This window comes from Juglans regia, chromosome 1 (assembly GCF_001411555.2).
Source record: "Juglans regia cultivar Chandler chromosome 1, Walnut 2.0, whole genome shotgun sequence".
Classification (NCBI taxonomy): Eukaryota; Viridiplantae; Streptophyta; class Magnoliopsida; order Fagales; family Juglandaceae; genus Juglans; species Juglans regia.
The window spans coordinates 17,681,192-17,692,705 of NC_049901.1; positions in this window are offsets into that span (position 1 = coordinate 17,681,192).

The following is an 11,514-nucleotide window of genomic DNA, read 5'->3' on the forward strand; positions in this document are numbered from 1 at the left end:
AAGAGGTTTGGGTGGCTAATTCCTGGGATGTGCAGCTACTGGAAAGTTTAATAGGAGATGACATGGCTAATGTTATAAGAGCCATTGTCCCTTGTCACCGTCGAGGTGGAGACATTCGGATTTGGAAGCCATCCATTGATATACATTTCTCTATGGCTTCAGCATGGGAATTGGTTAGATTGAAAGGGCCGAAACTGGAAGGAATGGACTGGGTTTGGCATACTCTTCTCCCGAAAAAGGCTTCAGTTTTCATGTGGAAAGCAAAGTTCAATTGCTTGCCTGTAGATGCACGGATTCAAGAAGTTGGTGTTCCTTTAGCATCAAGATGTAGTTGATGTCTGATGGGTGCAGTTGAAGATAGGGAACATGTGTTGAATACTGGTGATATGGGTAATGTTTTACGGAAGAAGGCATCCATTGAGTTGGGGATAAATTATTTAGCATCATTAAATTGGTGGCAGCAGGTGATTTTTTGGTTTAGATGTGCAAGGAAGACTAGCCAAAAGGGGGTCATAATAGGTTTGTTGCCTATTTTGATTTCATGGAAACTCTGGAGATGGAGATGTTTGGCTAAGATGGAAGGGAAAAAAGAATCACTTGAGAGTGTGTGGATATCTATCAAGAAGTGGCTAAATTTAATTTCTGGAAAGGAAAAATGCATAAGGTATGCTCGGCTTCAAGACTGGATAGGGAGATTTTGAAGGAACTTGGCATTCTGGTAATTCATGGCAGTTGGCGGCGTCCAAAATTAATTTCCTGGAGTAAACCTAGAGTTGGATGGGTTAAATTGAATGTAGATGGTGCTTGTAGGGGTAATCCGAGGAGTTGTGGAGGAGGTGGTGTTGTTCGAAATGAGGAAGGGAAATTAATTGCCGCTTTTGCAGTAAAAATTTCCTATGGTACTAATAATGAATTGGAGCTTCGTACTTTAATTCATGGTTTGAAGATTTGTAGGGAGCTTGGTTTAAGAAAGGTGCATATAGAATGTGACTCTCTGTTAGTAGTGCAATGGTTTGAAAAATGTTATTATGCAGTGTGGTATTTATGGGATTATTGGGAGGACCTTATGGAGGTTATACAGAGTTTTGAATACAGGGTGACCCATCAGTTTTGCGAAGGAAATAAAGTGGCAGATTTTCTGGCAAGATTGGGGGAGGGAGGAATTAATTGTACATACAAGAGCTCAAATGATGTGCCTCGTCCAGTGAGGGGTCTGATGAGAATGGATTATTTGGGATTGCCAAGTATTAGAAAATAACTAGGGAGTTTTTTTTTTTTTATGTTTTGCATTTACCTTGGCTTAGAGTTTGTTTAGGTGAAATAGGTTTTTTGATTATTTTATTTTGTTGCCGCTGCTGATTTTTTTGAATAGGGGTGGTGGTTTTATTGATTTATTTGTAACTCCCCTAGTATGAGTTTTTGGTTTGTTTGGTTGTTTTCAAGGTATTCATCTGCCTTAAATGAGGGATTTTCATAAATTTTGGGGAGAGACCACTTTTGGATATGTGGTCTCGACTATTTAAAAAAAAAAAAGTCATTTTCTATTAATGGATTGAAAAAAAATATTATACTATTCAAATATAAAAAAACCATTCGAACAATTACTAAGTGCCAACCATTCGAATGGTTTGATAAGACATTCGAAAGTAATGCATAAATGGCGTTTGAACAACCATCGGGCAAATCGAAAATTACATAACCGTTCGAATAGTAAACTAAACGTTCGAACGAATTTAAATGTTAAAATGTTAAAACGTCAAACAATAAGTTCAAAATTGAAAATCTTTAGTTTGAACATCCAATTATATACGTTCGAACATCATAGAAAGTTCGAACATAAATGCTGACGTTCAAACGGACTCACGTTCGAACCAAATTTATTCAATCGAATAAATAATCCAATTCATTCGAATAGTTTTACATATTCTAGCTAGTAAATTTGACCGTTCAACCGAAATAAAATTGTCTCAAAAAGAATTTCCATTCGAACGCTACCGAATGGTTTTTTTCAATTTCATTCAAAAATAACTCTTTTGAGATAGTGATATTGAGATGACTTTAAAACTTTTTTTTTTTTTTTTTTTGTCTTAAAAACCACTTTATATTTGGGACAAAAAATTTCATTCCAAGAGAGTTCTTTTGTTGCAGTGTGCACAGATAATAAAGCACTTAACAATCAACATATAATATTATTATATATGTTGGAATTTAAAGGAGTATGATAACTCCAACGTACGGTAGCGTATTCATCTCATTCAGTACTTTCTTAATTATTTTGAGATATCAAGATGCCACAGTCTACAGACCAGGATTCGTGCAAGCATATTTAATTACGTACTACCGACATTAGTTAGTTAAGCTGGTAGTTTTATTCAAGATGCAACCACAGAGTCACGGACAACTAGTCTTACTCACAGAGAAGGAAATTCAGTGGCGCATGATTAGCTAGCTAGCTAAGCTGGCTTTGAACTTGCAAGGGGATCGAACGGTGTATATATATATATATATATATATATATATATATATATATATATACACAAATTCCCCTTTATGGGCTTTACCTAAAATCATATATAAAAAATCAAACTTGTAATATATAGATAGATCATAAAGGTCACGACCTTAAATCGGTTTAAGACCAGTTTCAATTCTTAAGAACCGCTTATGGAAGCAGCTTAATTTTCTAGACATCTCAGGCCGTTCTTACTTTGTCGGGATCGTTGATTCCAATATTTATTAAAAGCACCATTCTCGTTCATCTCTCAGACCCCCTCTCGTTCCTCGGCCACTGTTGGTGAGATCCAGCCTTAGTTCGGCATGTCTTGTACTTTACTGCTACTCCACGTTTAGACCAAGATCGACTGCTCTCCTCCACCATTGAGCTCCATCATCAGGTAGCTACACTGCATTATGCTTCAAGAACTTTCCATGTATGTCTGAAGTTATTAACCAAAAGAGAGAAAAATAAACAAAAAAAAAAATCAACCCAGAAGAAGAAAATAAAGAACAGAAATCCAAATCTCTTGGCCGTAAAGCACTTGCAGAGGGTTTTGACTTAGTGGTGGAGTCATCAGTCCCTTCTCTAAGTCTCTATCACCTCCTATCCAATTAAACCAAAGTTCAAACAATATTATATAACTATTAAAAATACTGAACAACTTACTCTAGCTCCGTTTTCTTTTATTTTCTGAGAAAAAAAAAATTTAAGCTTTATCGTGTCGATTTTGCTTATTGAGTGAGCTGAATACAAATAGAGAGAGAGAGAGAGAGGGTACCTTCTTTGATTGAGGATGCCATGATCTAGCGAATCGAAAGAGAAGATGGAAAATCAGGGAATTCAGTTTAAGAGTTCATGTAGAGAGAGAGAGAGGGAGGGGAAGATGAGGCAAGTCTATGAGTTTTTCACGTTTGCCTCTTCTGTCCAAAACGTAGCCTCACTCACGTTTCAGCCAAATCGTGCATTTCATTAAGAAAAAATCTTCTTCACAGCCTACTGTTGGTGGAAGCCCCAGCACACCTAACGTGCTGGATTGAAAAAAAAAAAAAAAACTATGTGAGGTGTGTGGAGAATACAATATACAGTAAGCTAATCTCTAGTATTATTCTTTCATTAATCTTATGGGATAGGCTAGCACGAATCATGCGCAAACCATGTCTGAGTTTGGCATTTTGATTTTTTATTAATTATCCTTTTTGCTTTCAAGTTCGGTAAGTTACATTTATTCTTTTACCATATATAAATATATATATATATCTCTATAATAACCAATAAAACATATTAGAAACCTTATTAGAGACCGGAAAAGAATGTTTTTGAGCTCTAATACTCCACATGATTTGGCTACTTCAGGAGCAAAGCCTAGTTTAACTAATCCATACAAGGAAATCATTTGAATACAATAGGCAATATCATAATCTGTCATGTATAGTAGCGTCATTGATCTTGTTCCCCAATTTGGGTATCAGAGTACTCAAGGATCAAAGATTAAGAACTCTTTGCTTTGAATGAATCATATACAAACTGCAATTCAATGTCATATAAGAATTTTGGTGCTTTCTTCTATGCACAGAAGACTAGGAGTGGGCAGTAGAGCCCCACACCCTGCTACCATGCCCCAATCCACCCTGCCCCTGCATGGGCAGGACAAATCTCTCATCCACCGGATGCGATTGGATCTGGCCCCCCAGCAGGTTTGGGAGCGAGTCAGGCCCAACCCAGGCCCACACATATTATATATATATGTATATATATATATATTTACTTATATAATAAGTAACTATCAAACGGAGATTAGACGAAAATTCTTGTTTTCTGTTAGCTTCCATTAAATCAACGTTAATTATTATTGTAGCTTTGAGAACAGTGCTCTTCTATTCGTACTTTTATAATTTTATCTCTCTATTTTATTTGTTTATCCTTTTTATCCTTTAATTTGTTTTGTTTTATTCGTACTTTTACAGTTTTGTCCCTCATATCAGTAAATTAAACCGTCTCTCATATCAATAAACAAAAAATTTACTCAACCTCCTACTATTCACACAACCTCCACACTCCACATTATTTTTAATTTTTATTATTTTTTTTCTTTTATTAAATATTTATTATATGAATAATGAATAAAAAATTTGAAATAATTTAAAAAGAATAAACTCAAAAAAAAATTTTAAAAAAATATTAAAAATTTAAAAAATTTAAAAAAGTGTGGAGTGTGGAGTGTGGTGGAGGTTGTGTAGTAAAGCTCATCAATAAATTTTCAATCAACCCATCTCTTTCCTGACATAACACCTAAAAAGAATGAAAGATAAAAGATAAAAAAAAAAAGAGTAAAGCTTGAGAAAGACACCAAAACTATGAGAAAAGACTAGCTAAGAGAAAAAGACCCATAAAAGGACTTCTTTGAGAATAATGCTCTTCTATTCGCATTTTTATAATTTTATCTCTCTATTTTATTTGTTTATCTTTTTTATCCCTTAATTTGTTTTGTTTTATTCATACTTTTATGGTTTTGTCCCTTAGATTAGTAAATTTTTGATCAACCCATCTCTTCCCTGACATAACACCTAAAAAGAATGAAAGAGAAAAGATAAAAAAGAATAAAGCTGAGAAAGACACCAAAACTGTGATAAAAGACTAAAGCTAAGAGAAAAATCCCATAAAAAGACTTTTTTTTCAATTTGTGTGAGTGGGTCAATAGCCAGTGCATCAGTTATGGTGAAGAAATCATTTTGCTTGTGTCAGTAATTTTGTGTCTGCGTAAGTAAAAAATTTTTTTATTTACTGGCATCTCTCTTCATTTCAATATATATATAATTATATATAAAAAAATATATTCATTACCAATTTTAATTAAATGATAGATTTATAAGTAAAATATAATAAATAATTTATATATAATCATCAAATATCACATCATAAAACCTATAAACAATAATAAGATATTAAGTGATAAGGGGTAAAAGTGATTGTTTTTTCTTATGTCTCCATCAACTCTGAAAATGGCCGCATTGATCAGTATTGATCTACTGGCCCCTTCTCTTTAATTACTATACTTTTTATTTCTATATTTGCTATTTTTTTTCAATCATTAAATTATTCATTAATTATTTTTCTAAAACCATATTATTTAAAAAAAAAAAAATTGTTTCACGCAACTAGGCAACATGCTTTGTACGTTGCTCCCAACCTAATATATATAAACCTATATATAACAAAGTAATGTCATTTTGGGGTATATAAAATGGTGTCGTCTTGTTTATGATCCTAAAATTGCTCCCGTACTCTCAACTCCCTTGTTACTCTCTCTCTCTCTCTCTCTCTCTCTCTGCCACCCTGAAGCTAACTTCGTTATCTTCAAGTATGCATCTCGTCGATCTCGAGTCTATTCTTTTTTTTCTTTTTTTGAGTTTTGTTGAGTTATGGAGGATGGGACTGAATTGAGGAGTTAGAGGATGGGATTGTGAATTGTGCTCTGTGGAGATTTGTTTGTTTGTTATGTGTAAATTTGATTGAGAATTTTGTTTGAAAAAGTTGTGTAATTTGAAACCCCTAACATAATTAAGGGTTTTGGATTGAAACCCCAAACTAACTCAGGGTTTCAATCTAAAACCCCATTCTATTCTAGGGTTTCAATATCGAAACCTCATTCTGTTTTAGGGTTAGTTTTGCATGGTTTTAGTTGTCGTATAATTTTTGTATCATTTCAGATTTTTGTGAGTGAAGAGGAATGGATAATCAGTCAAATTTTAGTGTTAGCTCTCCTACCCCTGCACCTAACCCTACCCTTATCCCTACCACTACCATTAACCCTAACCCTGCCCCATGCCCGTACTAAGAAAGAAACCAGTTTCAGTTGTTTGGACTCACTTCACCAAAATAGAGGGCAACCCCAATAACCTCCAAGTTAAGTATAACTATTGTGGTAAAATGTATGGATATCACCATAGGAAACAGGTATATCCCAATTAAAGATCTTCTTAGAAGAACAATGTAAAAACAATCCAATATTAAAATCTTTATAAGAGAATAGTCAATCTAGACTAAAGATTGAACTTTAAAAAATGGCAGATTGTAGTAGTAGGAGGGAGCGTTGAAGGAATTTACAAAGTATGATTCGCATGAGTGTAGAAGACACCTAGCTCATTTACTTATAAAAAAAAAAAGACACTTAGCTCATATGGTCATCATGGACTACCGTTTCAGTTTGTTGAGGAGAAAGGGTTCCAAGCATATTCTAAGTACTTTGGAATTTAGGTTTAACCTTCATTCTCACCACATAGCAGCGAAAGTTATAAAAAAAAATTACAGTGTAGAAAAATATTTGTTGAAAAATCAATTGGTGGGTCAAAGAGTTTGCATCACCACTTATACATGAACATCTATCCAAAATTATAATTATATGTCTTTGACGGCATATTGTATTGATTATGATTGGAAATTAAACAAAAAAAAATCTAAATTTTTTTCAAATTTCATATCACGAAGGTGGGACCATTGGGAAAGTCTTGGAGACCGCAATAAAGGAATGGGGGCTAGAGCCAGTTGTCACAGTTACAGTTGACAATGTCTCTTCTAATGATGTCGCATTGGGGCATCTTATGACCTATCTTAAAGAGGAAAATAAGTCAATCATGGGTGGTGATTGTTTACATATGGGGTGAAAGGTTGGAGTAGGAACCCTAGTCCATTATCCTATAGAGGCCTAGTCGGAGTTAGATAGATATTTGGCATTGCATTTGCACCCATTTACGTGAGGGTTTGATATATTATTTTGGTGGAAAACCAATGTCGTGAAGTATTCTATCCTTGGAGACCTAGTTCATAGTATTTTGGTTATCCCTATTACTACCGCAGCCTCAGAGTCAACCTTTAGTACCGAATGGCGTATATTTGATCCATTCCGAAGTTTATTATCTCTTACCATTGCAGAGGTATTGATTTGCACTCAAAATTGGATCAAAGGGTTCCCAATTTATATTCCGGATGTAGGGGACTTTGAGGAGATCGACGAGGAGGAGGGTGGTGATCAGCCTAGATCTAGTAATCGCTTTTAATTCATTGATTTGCTCTTCTTATTTTAATATATATATATATATATATTCATTTAACCAGTATTAATTTTTTATTTAATTGTTGTATCGATACATGAGGCTACATCTACATCAACTATAATATGGCTTCGTGTGTATTGAACCCACCATTGTTATTTGCTATTGGTTTGTATAATTTGTCCCTTAATTACTTTTTGTATTTATATAGTTTTTGGTAATTCTAATTATTTTTCTTGTATTTGTTCTAGATTTTATAGTCTCACTGTCATATGCCCAATCCTAATCTTAATGATCTCATTCTCATCTTGATCTCAATCTCTTCTTGGTTAGTATTTTTAATGTTTGTAGTTTTTACATATTTATTGTATGTTTGTATTTATGATTTTTTTTTTCTTGTTTTTAACTCTCATTTGTTTTCCTATTAATATTTCAATTTTTATTATCTCACAGTTTCACAGCACAACTCACTGACTTTCTCACCACCATGACCATTGACTACCCTAAATTCCAATGTCAAAGTCAATTCGAAAATTGAAATGATATTCCTTGGTCAATTGTAATCTTGCTACAATTTGTTACTTAAGTGTTTTATTATTATTCATTTAAATTATGTGACAATTTGTAATCTTTTTTAAATTAATTTGTAATAGTTTTAGATTAATTTGTATTATCATAATAGCTTACTTAGGATTATTAGTTACGACTTACAAGTATACAAGTTTCTTAATTTGTATTATTGTAATACCCTTTTTTTTTTTTAATTTGTATTATTTTTTTTAGTTAGCTTTCATAAATTTCTAGGTACAAAAACAGGTTCTAGGCCATTTTTCGGCCTAGAAATTTGTTTTTACCTTTTTTAGGCCCAGAAACATGTTTTGGGCCCAATAGGCTTATTTGGGCAGTGCGGGGGTCAGATGGATGAAGGGTCCACCCCCGCCCCCCGTGTCAGGTGGGCGAGTGCCAGGGGTAAAACCCCACCCCTCACCCATGTAGGGACGAGGTGGGGGTAGCACCCCTAGTGAAGACATGAATGATACTAATTAACACGCCATCTCCAAGCGCCAGTAACACATCTTAGATCTCCTACACTTCAATTCTTCATATTGATACTTTGGTCGAGGTGGCAGGGCCTTATTTGCCCCTTGGGACCCAACCTATTATTCTGTGATCAAAGATGCTTGGAGTCTAACTTTTAGTGGCTCACCTAGTTTTCTCTTAGCAAAAAAGCTAAAAAACAGTCAAAAAGTCTCTCAAAACTTGGAATATCCACTAAACTTGGAATATCCACTGCTTTGGTCACATCCAAACCAATATAAAAGCATTAACAACTCAATTGTCCTCTCTTCAAGCTCAAACTAACCTCGAGTCCTTTGTTCATCAAGAGGAAATGATTTGACCTTGTCTGAATGAAAATTTGAAAAAGGAAGAGATCCTGTGGAGTCAAAAATCCAGGATTCATTGGCTCACCACCACGAATTTGAACACAATTTTTTCACATGTCAGCTACAATGAGAAGAAGGAGAAATGATATTTATTGTTTGAAGAATGCCTCAAATCAATCGGATTCTAACCCCTTGAATATTCAAAATCAGTTCCTTGATCACTTTAAAATTATTTACCAAACATCATGGCCTAATATCTAAGATGAACTTGAGGCCTTATTCCCTAACAAGATTTCTCAACTTCACAATAACTTTCTCTGTAACATCCCCACTGATGTGGGAATTCTTTCAACCATCAAACAAATCTCATCTTCCAAATCTCCTGGACTTGATGGATTCACCAGATTCTTCTTCAAGTAATACTAGGAAGTAGTCAAGGAAGATCTTAATAGAGCCATAAAAAGTTTTTTTACTAATGGTCATCTCCTAAAAATATGAATCATACCCATATTGTCTTCATCCCCAAAATTGAAGCCCCCAACAATGTTCATCAGTATCGACCCATCAGTCTTGCCAATGTCTGTTACAAAATCATTGTAAAAATCCTTTTTAACCAACTCAAGTTGATTATGCCCAAATTCATATCCCCTCAACAATCGACTTTTCTTCCAGGTAAACTAATTCAAGAAAATACCATTCTAGCCCAAGAAATCTTTCATAACCTAAAAAAAAAAAAGAAATGAAGAAAGAGGCTTATGACCATCAAAATAGACATGAAAAAAAAACCTTTGATTCCATGGAATGGAACTTTATATTAGCAATCCTTTCTTGTTTTGGTTTCCAGCCTTGGATCAATTGGATCAAGGAATGCATTTTGATTGTCTCCTACTCTGTTGCGATCAATGAAAAACTACAAGGATTACTTCACCCTTCGAAGGGTCTAAGGTAAGGTGATCATTTATCTTCATTCCTCTTTATATTAGGCAATGAGGTGCTTTCTAGGCTCATTTGCAGAGTAGAACATCAGGGTAACATCAAGGGCATTAAATTGAGCACAAATGGTCATTCTCTATCTCATCTTGATATGAACCCACGGGAAAGGAATCTCTTGAACCCACAATCAATTTGAAAACTCCTCAAGAAAGCTAAAACCAAGTCAATGGATGGAGAACTTAGATCCAATGAGAACTCGTTTCAAAAACCTAGATTATATTAAAATCTAGACCCGGTTCCCATCACATCTCCTTTTTGCAAACGACTTTATTCTCTTTGGCATTGCTTCTCCCCAAAATGCTCAAGTTTTCAAAGACTATCTAGACAAATACTCACAATGGCCTAGCCAGAAATTTGTAATTGTTAGTTATGCTTATGAAGTCTATTTGCGGGGAAAAAAATAAATAAATAACACTCCATGTTTATTAAGGCCTCTAACCTTCTCATTTAACCAACTTAAATATCCTTTCTAGCTCCAAGCCTTGAAGGGAAGATGAATAGAAAGCAAAGTACTGTGCAAATACCAAAGGTGGGGATAAAGCCATCCAAACCACCTAGCTACCTACATGGATCACAAGTCTCCGGCCACCTACTCTAGCTACAGAGATTGCAAATGTTCAGTATCTGCTGAAATTAGTACGAGCAGGAATCAGATTCCAAAAACCCCAAAAAAAAAAAAAAAAAAAAAAAAAAAATTATAAAGAAATCCCACCTAAAACCTTGTTAAACTTCCCAAACCATGCACGTGCATCTATCTATTAATACAATTATTACTATTTAGAAACCGCTAATTATTATCAGTATAATATACATTTATAATCATACAATTTTCTGGCATAAAATATTCTCCAACTGTTGCTGAAATAAACATATTCGCTCCACCCTAGATTAGGATTTCCCACCACCCTTATCTCTATCCGTCCTGCAAAGCCCGATGATACCCCATCTAACATACACTCCATTTGCAAAAAGAAATGGTGGAAAGGTTGCTTCCTCTATATGTTCATGCATGCAAATAACAATATCTAGAAGCTTGCTTTATATCTCATACCAAGTGAAATAAGGAGCATAGGTGATGTATGGAATTCTACTTTACTTTAGAGAAAATGATTCTTGATCTTCATATTGACTAACCTTTTTAGAATATGAACTTAGATCATGTAGCTTAGATTTTGTGCGGGACGGGACGTTATAGATAGTATAAGATTCAATGTTAATTAAAAAAAATGTAGAACTTGAACCGCTAGAATGTTCATACAATGATTTTTAGACTATATATATAATTTTCTTTATTTTTATTTTTTATATTATTTTTTATGTTTTTCTTATGATAAGCGATATGTTACCTCAATTTTTTTGCTAAGCACTCAATGAGGATATTGACGGATGAACCATTTTAAGTATATATATTAAACCTAAAGGTTAAAACTAAATTTTTGTAAACACAATGATATTTTTTAAGAGGAAAACTAAAGGTTAATTTTACTTTTTTTGTTGCCTACTTTTTAAATTAATGCCACAATTTTACGTTAAAAAAAATTTTAAAACTCAACCCTAAAAACTAAAAAGGACAAAAAAAAAAAAAAACCTT